A 16,283-nucleotide genomic window follows, 5' to 3' on the forward strand; every position below is an offset into this window, starting at 1 on the left:
CTATAGACGAATGCTGAAAATTAGGTGGACTGATAAGGTAAGGAATGAGGAGGTTCTATGCAGAATCAGAGAGGAAAGGAATATGTGGAGGCCGGCCGGTGTGGCCATGCGGTTCTGGGCGCTTCAGTCTGGAACCGCGTGACCGCTACGGTCGCAGGTTCGAATCCTGCCTCGGGCATGGATGTGTGTGTTGTCCTTAGGTTAGTTAGGTTTAAGTAGTTCTAAGTTCTAGGGGACTGATGACCACCGATGTTAAGTCCCATAGTGCTCAGAGCCATTTGAACCATTTTTGAGTATGTGGAAAACACTGATAAGGAGAAGGGACAGGATGATAGGACATCTACTAAGACATGAGGGAATGACTTCCATGGTACTAGAGGGAGCTGTAGAGGGCAAAAACTGTAGAGGTAGACAGAGATTGGAATACGTCAAGCAAATAATTGAGGACGTAGGTTGCAAGTGCTACTCTGAGATGAAGAGGTTAGCACAGGAAAGGAAATCGTGGCGGGCCGCATCAAACCAGTCAGTAGACTGATGACCAAAAAAAAGGGTCCAAACGATGTGGTCACTAGCCCAGGAGAGGCGCTGCGGGCGATGTCGTGCTATTAGCCAAGGCACTCGCGTATGTCGTCTGCTGCCAGAGTCCATTAACGCCAAATTTCGCCGCACTGTACTAACGAATGCGTTCGTCGTAGGTCCCATATTGATTTCCGCTGTTATTTGAAGCAGTTTTGCTTGTCTGTTAGCGCTGATAACTCAACGCAAACGCCGCTGCTCTCAATCGTTAAGTGAAGGGTGTCGGCCACTGCGCACCCGTAGTCAGAGACAATATCTGAAACCTGGTATTTTCGGCACGCTCTTGACACTATGGATATCGGAATATTGAATACTCTAACGATTTCCCAAATGGAATGTCCCGTGTGTCTAGCTCCAACTACCATTCCGCGTTCAGAATCTGTTAATTCCCGTCGTGCGGCCATAATCACTTCGGAAACCTTTTCCCATGAATCACCTGAGAGCAAATTACAGCTCCGTTAATGCACTGCACTTTTATTCCTTGTGTACGCGAGACTGCCGCCATCTGTATATGTTTATATCGCTATCCCATGACCTTTGTCACCCCAGCGTACAAGCCAATATCGATAGCAAGAATTTACTGCACTGTGAACAGAAGCATTTTGCGTTAGAACAACGATGTTCAGTCACGGATTTTCGAGACAAACATTTATCGGAAGTAATAAGGATCGAATATCGCTATCGTAAGAAAACGTTTATAATTGTAAAGGATACGACAACACACTGTGCTAAATTTTTAAAAAATTGTAAAGTAACTGAAGCTTAACACCCCTTCCTTAGACAGCTGAAGTGATACGAACTCACAAATAAGGTATGAATATGCCTGGAGCAGATAAAAATGGCTATCACAAGAAGAACTGCAACTATTAATCGGAAATAAAACGATTCAGGCATCATAGAAAAATACCTACGTCTGTAGTGAAGTGCAAGATACAGAATATGGATTAAAGACAATATTTTGTCATAAAATAAAAAAAAACTTAGAAATCGACTAAATATTAGAATTCCTGCCGAAACAGAGGAGACAGTACTTTGTTTCTCATTCAAAGTGGAAATTTTTAAAAAAATATGTTCCCTTGAAACCAAGGAAAATACGGCAACGAATTGCGTTATAAACAAATGCAACTCAAAATGTGTACCAGGAACTAACGTCATTACGTGACTGGTCCAAGCGGATGGATAGAATTGTAAATACTTCTTGATCGCGTGGGAGAGGTTCTGGAACTGGCGAGAGGGGGCGGAGGGTATTTGCAGGCAACAAAGTTTTCCGCAGCGAGTTAGAAACCGCGCTGGTGCGAGGTCGTCAGCAAGCGTCGATATTCCGAATGTCGTCACTGCGTAGCCTCGCAACCGACACAGCACGCAACAGACTATTCCTGTGCGCGATGGGTGGGTTTGTTTCTCGGAGTGGCTTGCCAATCAACAACTCTCTGCGCAGATTGTCCCGTAGCCGAACAAAGAAGTCTACAACAAAGTAGACGTAAGTAATAATTGGCAGCATACGAAAACAACCCAAAAACGCTTTTCTTGAGGTAAGGTTCTCACAGTGAGGGTGCCAGTACTCAGTATATGTGATTAAAGTAATAAAAACTCTAACAACCCATGTGTGGCTTTCAAGAAGTAAAATAAAATAAAAGCACATTATGTTGTGTCTGTTCTTTCGTACACGTCAGAAAGAACTGACGTCAGGTGAAATCCGCAGCTGTGATACTTATTATGTAAATTGAAGGGAGAGGGAGTAGAAAGGAAAGGTAAGAGAAGGAATTCAGCTGATCTCAGCTGCATCGCGACTTTATGCGGAATCAACGGCGACGTTAAAAACGTAAGCCTGACTAGGATTCGGACCAGGGTTCTCCTGCTTATTAGGTAGTTGTGTTAACCACTGCCCATCCGGACATGTTGTTTATCGCAATTCCGCAGACTACCTCGACACGCCTCTCGGCAGATTCACGCATAGCGTCACCTGTCCGCAGTCCCTACCATGTCCTCCATGCTCGCTACTTGGAGATTACTGCAGGAGGTCGAATATAAATGTACATCTGCACTGTAGGTTGTGGATTCATTACCCATCGAGGCGAATGGTCTGCGATGTCTGTTCTTTCGGAAATGTCCACATTCATGTTATTCAAAAAATGGTTCAAATGGCTCTGAGCACTATGGGACTTAACTTCTGAGGTCATCAGTCCCCTAGAACTTAGAACTACTTAAACCAAACTAACCTAAGGACATCACACACGTCCATGCCCGAGGCAGGATTCGAACCTGCGACCGTAGCGGTCGCGCGGTTCCAGTTGTAGCGCCTAGAACCGCTCGGCCATCCCCGGCCGGCCCATTCATGTAATCGATTCGCCTCGATGGGCAATGAATCTACCGCCTTTATTGTGGATGCACAATAATGTTCGACTCCTGTGGGAATATCCAAGTAGTCAGCAGGGAGGGCACGGTCGGGAACTGTGACGCTAGGTGGGAATATGGGTCGGCCGGGAAGCGTGCTGAGGTAATGTGTGCAAGTGCGATACACACTGTGTCGTGGTTAAAGCAACTGTCTAGTAAGCAGCTGATCCTGGGTTCGAGTTCCGGTCCGACACACATTTTCACTCCTCGCCGCTGATTCTTCAGGAAGTCTCGATGCAACTGACATCAATAGTTCGTCCCCTTTCTTTTCCTTTCCTTTCTCCCTCCTCCTTCTTCAATTTACATAAAAACATATTGAACTACAGGTCCTCGTATTACTTTAAGACCGTCCCTTTATGTCCTTCGCATTCCACACAGTGACTACGCGCCAGTCTATGTCCTCATCAGCTGAGACGATTAAGGACGGAAATGGACGATCTTGAAGTACGACGAGGTCGCACAGTTTAGCGTGTTCTAATGTGCCATAGTATGTCATCATCTGGTGTTGTCTACCGCGAGTGACCACTACGAGGAAGATATTTAGTTTTTTTCCTCACTAGAGGGATTAAACATTCGAATGATGTCGCTGTGATAACTGACAATACGGCTTCAGCTTCCTAAACTGGCAACTTCATGAGTAAAGGGACAATAAGCGCACGATCACACAGATAATGTTATGGAGGAAAGCAAACCAGGGATTACGTTTTGTTGGCAGAACGCTTGGAAGATTCAACTGTTCTACCAAAGGAAGTGCCTACTCTACGCTTGTCCGTCCTATGTTGAAGTACTGTTAAGCATGAGATCCGTATCAGATAAGATTGACAGAGTACATCGAAATAGGTCAGAGAAGCGGAGCTCGCCTCTTATTATCGCGAAATAGGGTAACAGAGTCAAGGATAGGATATGCGATTTGGGTTGGCAATCATTAAACAAAGTTTTTTTTTCTCTCGGCGAGATCTTTTCACGAAATTTCAGTCATAGACCTTCGCCTCTGAATGCAAAAATATTTTGTTGGCTTCCACCTATATACAAAATTAGAAAATTCTAGAAATTAGAATTGATACAAAAGCTTACCGTCCATCAATCTCCCCTTGAGCATCCCGCAAGTGGAAAACTGAAGGGGGGTCAGTTAGTTATACCAGTGAACCCTCCGCCACACACTGTTTGCTGGCTTGCGGAGTATGATGTAACTGTAAATAGGGGGGAGTGATCAATGCAATAAAATAAGAGAAATTAGAGCTTGTGCGGAAAGATTTAAGTCTTCGTTTTTTCCCACGCGCTGTTCGGAAGTGGATCAGTAGAGCAATAACTGAAACCTTTTGTACTCAGCAAGCAACCCTCCGCCACACACCGTCAGGTGGCTTGCGGAGTATGGATGTAGATTTAGATGTAGAAGGTGGTTCAATGAACCCTCTGCCAGACACTTAATTGTGTATCGCAGAGTAGTCATGTATATGTTGACGTAGAAATAACCCTGGGAGGTTCATTCTCCCGTACACGATTGACACTGTGTACTCTACTGAACAGCACGAAGAACTTACATCTACTTTTCAAACTTCCTGGCAGATTAAAACAGTGTGCGGACCCAGAGTCGAACCTGAAACCTTTTGTCTTTCGTGTGCAAGTGCTGTACCGACTGAACTATCCATGCGCGACTCATGTCCCATCCCCACATCATTACATCCACCAGCATCTCATCTCATCTCCTACCTTTCAAGGTACTGCCGGAAATAAAGCAGATTCGGAGGCCTGTCTGGGCACGTCAGTCGGCAGAGCACTTGTCAGTGAAAGACAAAAGGTTCTGGTTTCAAATCCGGGCCCGCCACACTGTTCTGATCTGCCAGGAAGTATCAAATCAGCGAATACTCCACTGGAGAGTGAAAATTCATGCTCGATGTATTCTTCTATTTCTGTCACACGTTACGAGTTCCTGTGGTCAAAAAAGTACTGAGAAAGCCCGTAGGTTGAAACCTCTTTTGACAACAGCTATCTTTGTCTTATTATACTCTAGTATCTAAGTTTACCACTAATTTGATACCAAATCAGAAATCCTACAGTGCATCAAAGTTTTCCAAGTTCCTCAGTTGAGTCTCAAATTTTATTAAATATCATTCAGTTCATTGCAGTTCTTCAATTTTCTTAAGCGATCAAGAACGTCTCTTTAAATCAGTATTCCAGGAGTGAAATTGAAATTTTAGCAAGCAAACATATTTGTAAAATAAAGTGTAATACACAAATGCAACGACCTACAATTTTTGGAACTTAATATTAATTCGCGCATTGATTTCAACTACACGTCTAATCTATGCGACCTTATATATATACATATATATATATATATATATATATATATATATATAATGTGTGTGTGTAGTCAATATCTTTGATGCCAATAAACTTCTCTATGATGTACAACATAAATGACGTTTATACGACGTTTATTTACAAATACGTTAGAGTTGTGACAATTGGACTCACTCTTCCTTAAATATTACGAATAAGACATTTCACAGCAAAATATCGTTCATATAGTAAAGCTTGAAGACATCGTATATCGCCGTTCCACGAGCGAGCCATCTTTACACACAGATACATCTAGTACAAAATGATGACCGCTAGCTGCCTTCCAATGCAAATTTCAATTAACTACGCGTATTGTCGAAATCTTACGCAAACCAACATTAAAATTAAATTGTCTCCCTGAGAAATGAATAACTACTATCCACATCAAGATAAGTACAATCACAAAAGTTACGAAAAAATTATTTTCTTATATGATTGTTTCTACAACTTAAAAACATTAGACTTAGAAGATAATCATAGAAAATTTGAAAAAGCTCCATTTGGTATAGTACTACAAGAGCGTAAATAGATTTTGGACGAATGGTGGAGCGGGGCTGGGACGCAGGGCACATGCAGCTCGAGAGAATTCAAGCAACATGCTGAAAGAAATCTTTTAGAAATGAAAGAGCTGTAGAATGTTCTGTCGTCATATACAATATGCCCCTTCATCTCTCCACAAATTCCCGCACATCGTTCCGTATCGGAACTGGTTTTCATAGCTGAATACCGTACGGGTGACCTGAGTGGTCGATATTTCGCCATTTGGGCTACTAACGATAGAATTTTGATTAATTTTATTAAGGAAATACAACCATCGCCGTGTATGCGCTATTTTGTTGGTCAAGCGATATTTGACTGACACAAGCACGTGCATAAATTGATTTTAATTTACTGTTATTTGTGATGATGTTTACCGCTCCTCTGCCTTGCGAAGTACTGAATTATTGCAACCCCAAAGTTCTACCAGTCTCCAAATAACGACTTCAGTGCTAACATTAAATTGCTTTAGATACGTAATTAGGCTGCCTTAGTAGTACGAACATATATTTAATTTATAGCACTAGTGGACGAATCAAGATCGGTTTTCCTCATCTTTATTGTTGCAAAGTTATCCATAATAATTAGAACCTGTCAGGTTAGTGTACAGCACAATGGCAACAAACGGCAGCACTTACATTAAATTCAACTGCTAGTAAGAACTGAACTAACTAAAGAGACAACAACTGAGCTCAAGTAAGGTACAGAGTTGGTCTTGGCGAAAATATGGATGGGCGATAGCCGATAGTGCTATCGATGACCTTGTTGAGTATCGAAAGTGCATATCCCTTTCTTTGGTATGATCAAAAATCAAAACACCTTTCAGTTTCACTGCGTGGTACGTAGGTCGCGCGTAATTTAACGTAGGTGATAGGCTGCGTCTGAATCCCCGGACTCCCACTTTAGCTGAGTCCTTAGGTGGCGTCATTGGCAGCAGTGCTGAAAGGCTTCACCTGGTAGGATCTTTAACATGTCGGTCACGTTGTGTACATGTTTTCCAGAGTCCTAAATTTGCGCCCTTTTATGACATTTTTTCAATTTCGGAAAAAGAAAAATGTCAGAAGAACTCTGATGAGGTAAACAGGGGGGGAGGGGGGGGGGGTCTGTGTAGAGGAATGCCTTTTGAGACCAAAAATTCGGGGATGACAGTGGCCGTGTGACACGGAGCTCGGTCGTGATGCAACATCCTCTTGCCTGCAGCGTCCCGTCTCACTCGATTCACCCTTTTCCTCAGCCTTTCAAGGACACCTTCTTAAAACACTTGGTTGACAGTTTGTCCTGGAGGAACAAATACCAAGAAACGCAAACGTTTTTACGATTATTGTTTTGCTCAATGGTGAGGGTTTTCGGCACTATTTTGGCAGAAACATTTCTCATGTGCAAAACTTCGGTCAAAATTTGATGTACGGTAAAAGTGTTTAACATGTCACCCGGAAGATCTTTCTGAACAAGGCTCATCTTCAACGTATTCTAGGCCTTCCAAAAATGATTTGTGCCAGCGAAAAATTTATGCTCTTGGTAAGGAATGTTCCTCGTAGGCTTCTTTCAACTTTTCATAGGTCAAGCTCGCTGGTTCGCTAATTGAACACAAAACTTGATGGTATAATGGTGCTTTAAATACCGCTGATCCATTGTCGTAATACACATGGAAAACACAACTTCATTGATGGCGCTTTCAAAAATCAAATTATGGCTGTACAGAGCTGAAACTCGGACTGGAAGGGATGAACACACTGGTCTGCACGAATAAAACAACACAGCGTTGACAGGTCGCTTGCAGTGTTGCCAGTCTCATGACTTTTCTTACACACGTCAAGTGAACGGCTTCTGTTTGGGTGTCAGAAATGATTGGAACCACAATTTTTAGTGTCGACAGTGACCATTTACTGAATAAACGAATACAGATTATATTACACGTATTCCCCGCCAGTGTCCATGTACCGTTGGCATCGTTCTGGCAGCTTCCGTATTTGCGTATCCGTGCACAGCTGGTGGACAACTACATAACTTCTTCACTGCATCGAATAGGCCGCAATTGATCGGGGCCGGATGCGTCGAATATGGGGGATATGACAGCCCAGTACACCCTAGTTCACGCACGGTGGCAGTGATCTGTCATGTGGCTGTCCACTGTTGTGTTGGAGTAGAACATTACGGGCTATTTTTCGTGTCGGCGCTGTTGATGCGTCGGCAGAGTTGGTGCAGCAGACTGCAGTACCGATCACTATTGAGAGTCATATTGGGAGGGAGCCAATCCACCAGCACTATCCTTTCTTGATCCCAGGACACAGTCGCGATTTGTTTCTGTACGAATAGTCCCAGCCATGACTACTTGGAACGAGGGATGCCAATATGCTTCCACTTCATAGAATGGCGTTTCTTTTCTAGAGTCTCATGGAAGAACCATGACTCGTCGACGGTGACCAAACGCTCAAAAAACTCCACTGGATTCGCACTGTATTGTTGTACCAACTGTTGCCGTACCGCCACACGCTTATGCTTGTGAGGGAATGGAGCACCCATTGTGGACACACGCCTTCTTCATCTTCAAATCCCCATGGATGATGGTGTGGAGGGTTTCCAGTGATAGACTTGTTGCCTTCTCTAATTTATCAAACGCGATGCGCCTGCGCCTCATTATCAAGTCATTGACACGCTGGATATTGTTTGGTTTGCGTGCAATTGTTGGAAGCCCGGTGCTTTTCGTGTTATTCAGCTTAGTCCCTGCGATCTCTAAACTCTGATAGCCAACGAAAGACGGATCTGCGATTTGGCCGGTTTCACCACATATGGCTGCTAATCTTTTGTGGATACTTGAAGCAGTCACTCCTTCCTTCCATGGAAACCACACTGTCCATCGTCGCCCATGCTTGTGTGCTTCCATATTGTGTTGTCGGTGACCGCCAGCGTACTCGCAGCCGAAACAAGTGCAGCTGCAATGTTCCACCTATCGGAAGTAGCAACACCATTTGGCGGCGGTAGACAATATTGTAGACTACCATCATGCATACATCGACACACACTTCAAACAACTACTTAGCAGGAGTTATAGAGGAAGTGAAAAATCAATACTGAACGAACTAAATATATTGATCAAATAAAATTCATGGAGGGTTTGCGCAATTACTCTCGAAACCAGTAGACAATTCTGTATCGCCATTCTTAGTTAGTAGCATCAGTTGGCGGGCTGTATTAATGCTTATGATGGCTGCCATGAACTTACGTAACGTGATAGTTTAACATGGAAACGCTGTGTAGCAAGTCGCAAACTTCAATGTGAGAGTGGAGCTAACTTTAACAGGTAATATGGTCGTAGATTGGTCTGGCCATTGTTAGGAAGTGAGTTACTTACGAACTCAATAAACTAAGTAAATGGTGTGAACTGCCATCTTTTCAAAGAAACATTTTCACTTACACTTAAGAACTTATGACTTTAATATTCGTGATGTAAATACACAGATTACGTTTTAGACAAGATGGTCGTGTTTCGTACGAAGCAACTTCTCTCCGTTGACCATCCCTTACCCATGTCCAGCCGCCGCAAAGCAGGAAATTTTGTTTTAAAAATTTGTTAGTGGCCTTTGGAAATGACCCACGCACCTAAAGAATGATTGTTTAACATTTAAATATATAACAGCCTGAACAGTTAAAAAATAATTACCCATTACATTTACTTAACATGAAATCAAGTCGATGATCTAAGAAAAGTCATTAATTTCAAAGGAAGAGTTATAACACAAACCATACCTACTCATTTACTATAGTATATTGTAAAAAACAAAAAAAATGATTTTTCTATTTTTCATTTGTCCTTCTACTATAAAATCATTTAGGAGTTTGTACACTCTTATGTCTTTTGTCGCTACAAGAACTTGAATAGTTGTTGGTGAGGCCAGAAGACATCAGACGCTGTACTAGTTTCGTAGTTTCTTGGTGCTGCAGTTTCGGACTGGCGATAGGATTCGGGAATAAAGTGAAATAGTCGACTGGTTTAAGTGACAGAGAAGTCTTGACCTGATGATGTTGTTCAGATTCCCATACTACAAAACGTAAGGCTTGAAAAAATACCGAATGACGATCACTATGAGTGTTTTACAACTTCTGATTTTATTCAGGGAATACCGTCAACCTAGTATATCTTTGCTCTAAATGAGTTGTATCCGCGAGAGCGCAATTCTTTACACAGAGACTAAATAGCACCGTTCCATCCATTAAAAGAACCTGTCGATACTAACTTCATCTGAACTCATGACACGACAAGCAATGTGCTCAGCTACCCAGCTAGAACCATCTACTGTTCCGATCCACCGCAGCTAACTCTGCTCAGCCCTGTTCGGCTAATAATATCGGCTGTTTCTACTAATACTGCCATCTCTCCACTTCCACTAATACCTGCCTGTCCTATCTGTCCTCCACTCCTGTCTGCTCTAACTGTCGTGACTCTCCCCTCAGAGCGTCTGCATCCGAGTTTTAATCAATGTCCCCTTTGCCTCCGCCAGTCCCTGACTTGGCGTAATGTTGAAAAACTCTTCCCGACTCACTGGTTCTAATCATGCAGTTTTTAGAAGTTGAGAGGAGGGAGGGAAGGAGGCGTCTGTAGTAAATTCATGTTCTGGGCCTGCTATAAGTGCTTCATGACGAATATGAACCTCTTCCAGAGACTGTCTTCCTTACGTCTCTGTTACTCTTATTCCGAGTGATATTTACGGCTTGCAGTGTTATTTCTTAAGTACAGCCGGCGTCCCTCTGGTGTGACCGGCTGGATAAATTCTTTCTACGTCACTTGAAGTATCTGACATTTTATGTAGCCCTACTGTCATGCTCTGGTGCTGCCTGGCTGCCTCATAACTTTCCCTTTGTTATACTCGTGAAGCTTTCATGTGTTATTAACTTTCAAGATCGGACTGTCATTTCTGTGGATACAGGGCCGTATCGTCTGCCAGAACTGAAAAAAATGTGGTTAACCTCTTTCTCACTGCTGCATTCACATAAAAAAGATGTGATCGTGTTGATGTGGTAGATATGTTGCTGGAATCTCTTGTGTTTGCGTCGAAGTTGTGCCAATCTCACTACAAAGTACCTGCCGCATCTGCAGCTTTGGTACAAAAGACATGAGTAGTAGGGTAATGGCGGCACAAGCCGAGCTTTGATATCAAATTGATATGCAACTTAATTAAATTAATTAATTAATTACCCCCACCTCCAACCCCCACCCTACTCCCAGATGATTTCATGTGTTTTTCTCAGCCAGCGTGTGTGTCCCCGCCCCCTCCCCTCCGTACCCATCCCCCTCCACCACTCCCACCTACCCTATTAGTGGGAATTTCGAATTTTTAAAGGAATTTCGAATTTTGATGGAATTCCCAGTTTTGGTGGGAATTTCTTTGTCCCGGTCCTGTACTAATATCCCACGCTATCCCTCACCCGGGAATTGGAGGGAAATTAAAAATGGCGGTGTCCTTTCCACGACTTGAACACTGGTCATTATGGACAGAAAGCCCAAGTGCACTCTTCCCACCCCACAGACACAAGGAAACTGTCCAGCTGCAGGAAAGGAAGGTTAGGTTAGTGTAATATAATTATTTTTGTTGGGAAAGTGAAGTAAACACTGGCCCAATTATATAATTAATGATAAAGATCAATCATAATAACACAGCTATATGCACAGTGCTACATAAGTAGTGTGTAAAATTGCAATACAGGTCAAAAACTGACGTTAACATACAACTGATGTCACACTGCTGAGAAAAAATTTCACACTGCTACTTGAAACTAGTGGCAGACATACTCAAACTCTACCCTTCATCTATAAGCTGGTGGGAGATGCTGGTGTTGGTCAGAGAGGGGTTTAATAATTGTATCACTTGTAAGCATAGATTGACGTCAGAGTTTGCTACAGACGCCCCCCCCCCCCCCCCCCCTGCATTGCTCGACAATCAACCTGCAGCCCAGGTAATTGAACCCAATACAAGCTGTTCTAATTATACATCGAAGCTGCCATGAAAAAAACCTCCCCTCGTAATTAGTGGGTCATAATGCAACACATTTACGATGGACTAAAAAATTGTCATCCCAAAAGATTGCAACAGAGAGAGAGGTAGCAGTTGACTATGCGTTCTCCTCGATATGCAGTCAGGAACTAGCGAAATTAGAGTCACTCTTACCTTCCCTCATCCCTTCCTCTCCCTTCCTCCCTCCACTTATGGTGGGGATACAGGTGTTTTCAATTGACCAGCTGCTGCCATTTCTGGAAGGTGCCTATGTTGACTGCAGACTCAGAGTCTTCAGTACAATGCATCCCTGGTGGGACACAAGACTGGGTGCTCCAGACGGTGGTTCTTTGCTAACACAAAACACTGTAACGCTGACTGCCTGCAGAACAAAGCAAGATAAATGATGCAAAAATGTATCCACATGGTTGGTGCACAGCTGTGACTGGGGAACACACACACACACACACACACACACACACACACACACACACACACTGAACTGTTCGTGACACAGACCCCCAAGCGACCGCTGTTCTGAGTGTGAAAACACTTCACTGTAACAATTGTACTTAATCTCAATGCACATCCTGTAAGTGCACATCTACTAAAAAAATCGGTACAGATTTTACATTCAGTGGTAGGATACAATTTGCTCCTCTCTTTCCCCCACCTCCTTTTTTTTCCAACACCCAACGAAGTGAGAAACAAAAACTACAGCAGTGCTGCCAATTACAAAATGTCCTCATTATTTTGAAACCATCAGCAGAGTAAAGAAAAAGCGAGAATTTAAACTCTGAAGAAGAGACATGTATGTTAAGTGATTTCTTTCAGCTTCATGGACAAATTACGTGGCCTGAGACCGCCCTTCACATTCAAATCAGTGTCTTTAAATAAAGTGTCATGCATGTGTGTATTACAAACTTTTCAGACACGTGAAACAACGTTACAGAATACAGCCTTTCATGCCGTTTGCTCACATGTCGATAGAAAACAATCATTTTATGTTCAACAACGACAAGCTAAAATTCAAGAGGATGTTGTTGTTTTGTACACTATGGCAGGTCCCATTTTACCAGTTCAGTGATAAATATCACACTGGTGTTTACAAAAAAAGAAAAGAAGAAAGTGAGAGCTTATCTCCTAACGCCACCTAGTAGAGAACCATTTAAGATTTCTCCAATACATCTCAAGCAAATACCTGCTGCACAACTCGTCTCCAGTGGCCAGTCTGTAATGTTTCTATCACCCAGCAGACAATCATTCGCATTCCATGTTAAACCCGAACAACGGCTGCCCTAGTCTTGCATAAGAGCGTGTGAACGATAGTGTCTGGTCATTGTTGAACGAAACAGCAACACAACGCATCCTACCGGAAAAGGTGCGCTCGCTCCGTATATTCCAGAGAGCCAGAGATAGTGCTCGCGCCTCGCATTGACAGTGCGGTCTGTTTGGCTCTGATTGCTGGCAGCCAAGATGGGGCATACCTGTTTCATGTTCTTAGGGTGTTTAAGTATTTCGATGGCCTCTCTGATTTTGTATCTCGTCATAACCGGCTGCTTGACCAACACACATGCTTCGCTGAATTTTATTTTTTTCCGCAATCTAGCTGATGTTCTGACACTGCAGATTTGTTGTGTTGCCCTAACGAATATAGCGCTCGTGTTCCTGAATGCGCATTGCTATTGGCCTGCCAGTCTCGCCAATGTATGTCTCTCCACATTCGCATTCCACCTTGTACACGCCTGCAGTGTGGAATGCATCTACCTTGTCCTTAGTGGAGCCTAGAATGTTCTGGATCCTTCGACGACGGTAGAAGACAGTCTGCACCCCAACATGGCGAAGATGTTTGCCTATACGGTCATTAACATTTTTCGCATAAGGTAAGCGCACTGCTGGCTGCAGTTTGTCAATTTCTTGCTTACTTGTATTCGTCGACAAGGCTGTGTGGATCGACGTATGGCTGTAGCCATTGGCTAGAAACATTTTTTGTAGTCTTTTAAGCTCAAATGTTTTGTTTTGAGCATCACTTAGGCGCTACGCACGGGTTGCCAAAGAACGGATGACCGAGTTCTACGCTGGGTAGTGGTAGGTTTGGCCGTGCAGATACCAGTCTGTATGTGTAGGCTTGCGATGTACTCCGTGCCCCAGTGTGCCCTCCGTTCTCCTGTGTACTTCGACGTCTAGAAATGGAATTGCACCATTCTTCTCTGAGTCCAGCGTGAACTGTATCTTCCCGTGCAGTTCTTCAAATATTCGTGAAACTTGTGTAGCTCCGTTTCACCTGTGTGTTTGCCAAGCAGCCGGTTATAATGAAACGCAAAATCTGAGAGGCCGTCGATATACTTAAACACCCTAAAAACATGAAACAGGCTTGCCCCATCTTGGCTGCCACCAATCAGAACCCATCACACTGCACTGTCAACACGAGGCGCGCGCACTACTGGCGAGTAACTGCCGCCGCGCCGCCGACGTCCAGTATTTGGTAAACAGGAGCCAACTTCTCATTCGCCGGTGACCACCAATCATGGCACATACAGAAGAGCCAATAGACAATACCGCGATAACCTATTAAAACGAAGTTCCCTCTCCTCCTTCCTTAAGTGACCAATGAAATGAGAAATGTTGATGATGATGTTTGGTTTGTGGGGCGCTCAACTGCGTGGTCATCAGCGCCCGTACACATTCCCAGTCTGTACACAGTCCAATCTAGCCACTTTCATGAATGATGATTGAATGATGAGGACAACACAAACACCCAGTCCTCAGGACCAATGAAATGAACTATCTTTTTAAAATCATGATGTAATGGCATGCGCAGTGAACAGTAATAATAAAGTATACGGGAAACTGCATATCTAGAACGCACCAGTAGACCCAGAAGAAGGCCGCTGCAACCGTGGCCGAAAAATTGGTTTCTCTCCAGCAATAGTTTTATACAATATGCCGCGGTACCATACCCAGAAACAGCGGAGTTAGTCAACGAAATAGCTGCTTTCAAATTTGCGGTAAAGAGCAGATGAAGAGCGGTAACACAACTTACCATTTGGATATTTTGAAGATTTTATTCAAGTATGGCCTAAGAGACACTTATCCAAACATCAAAATAACCTTGAGGATATTAATGGCATCTGCAGTATCTAATCAACGCAGTTTCAGCGAACTAAAGGAGATAAAAAAACTACTTAAGGCTGATTATTGGTGAAAGCAGACTGTCAGCTTTAGCTGCGTTGTTGGTACAGTACCACACAGCTGCATAGCTTGACTTCCATGACGTAATAAATAAGTGTCCATCGCTGAAACCAAGAAAACGCAAAGCAAAATTATAATAAAAACAGAGATTTCCTCAACTCATAATTATAGCTCCCTTTCATTGGTTTTCAATTATTAATTTATGCACATTTAATAAGATAAAGGGAGCAAATAAATTCTGTTGTTTATTGTACATCACACTAAACCCAATATACTATACTTCCATAAATAATACCGGTACGATATAGAGTCTGTTTTACTTGAGAAATTTTTTGAAACTCTATACATCATGTCATTATTATTCTTCTTCGTCCAGCGCCTGTCCGTTCTGAATATTGGTGGCTATTATAGCCACTTCATTTTTGCGTGATAGAGAAAAATCGTTGGTCGTGTGTGAAGTCGATGTCCTTCAGTTTCCGAGCCAAGATGTTCTTTGCTGGATCACCCCGGTATGGCTCTGGCAGTGACAATCGTGAAAAACTGTAATACACAAAGCAAATCTTCAGTTCTGTTCTGTCCTCCAGCGATCAAGTACCATGTAGATCATGGGCCAACCACACTGGCACGTTATTCTGCCTTGTGCTACATCCCTTCGCTTTTCCGTGTCTATTCGCACTTACCTCAGATCTTTCATTACTGTATCAGTTTCTCTTGTTCTTGATCATACGACAGTTCTTCAGCTATCATGGTTTAATTCCATTCTTACTGTGTTCTCTGATCACTTCATCTTGTTTTTCCCTTCCGAACAATAACTGATTTTTTCATCAACAATTATGTCTCTGCATCTCCTTCCGTCCTGTAATTCGGACAGGGCTCTTTTTTGTATGTAGAAAAACGATGGAAACTTTTCTTACTTGGATTGATCTCTATGTGTTGTTGGAGTAGTGAGTGGTAAGCATGTCTGGAATAAGTAGTGTAGTATTAGTTACACGGATTTAATTTAACGTGATATTAGCTTCTAGTTGTTATTTGTGTACAACGGAAAACACTCGTGATAATGAATTATGTGAGATTTCCTTTCCTGTGGTACGGCCGCACTCAGTCAAAATGCTACCTACTACCCTACCTTCCTTTATATTTTATTTTATTTCTATTGACCATTTATTATCATTCGCTAGTGTAAAGTACTGGTACATCATCATGACTGCAGCTGAGCAATGGCACAGACATAGGAATCTTACTTAATTGTTT

The sequence above is a fragment of the Schistocerca americana genome, chromosome 1, assembly GCF_021461395.2.
Source record: "Schistocerca americana isolate TAMUIC-IGC-003095 chromosome 1, iqSchAmer2.1, whole genome shotgun sequence".
In the NCBI taxonomy this organism is placed as follows: Eukaryota; Metazoa; Arthropoda; class Insecta; order Orthoptera; family Acrididae; genus Schistocerca; species Schistocerca americana.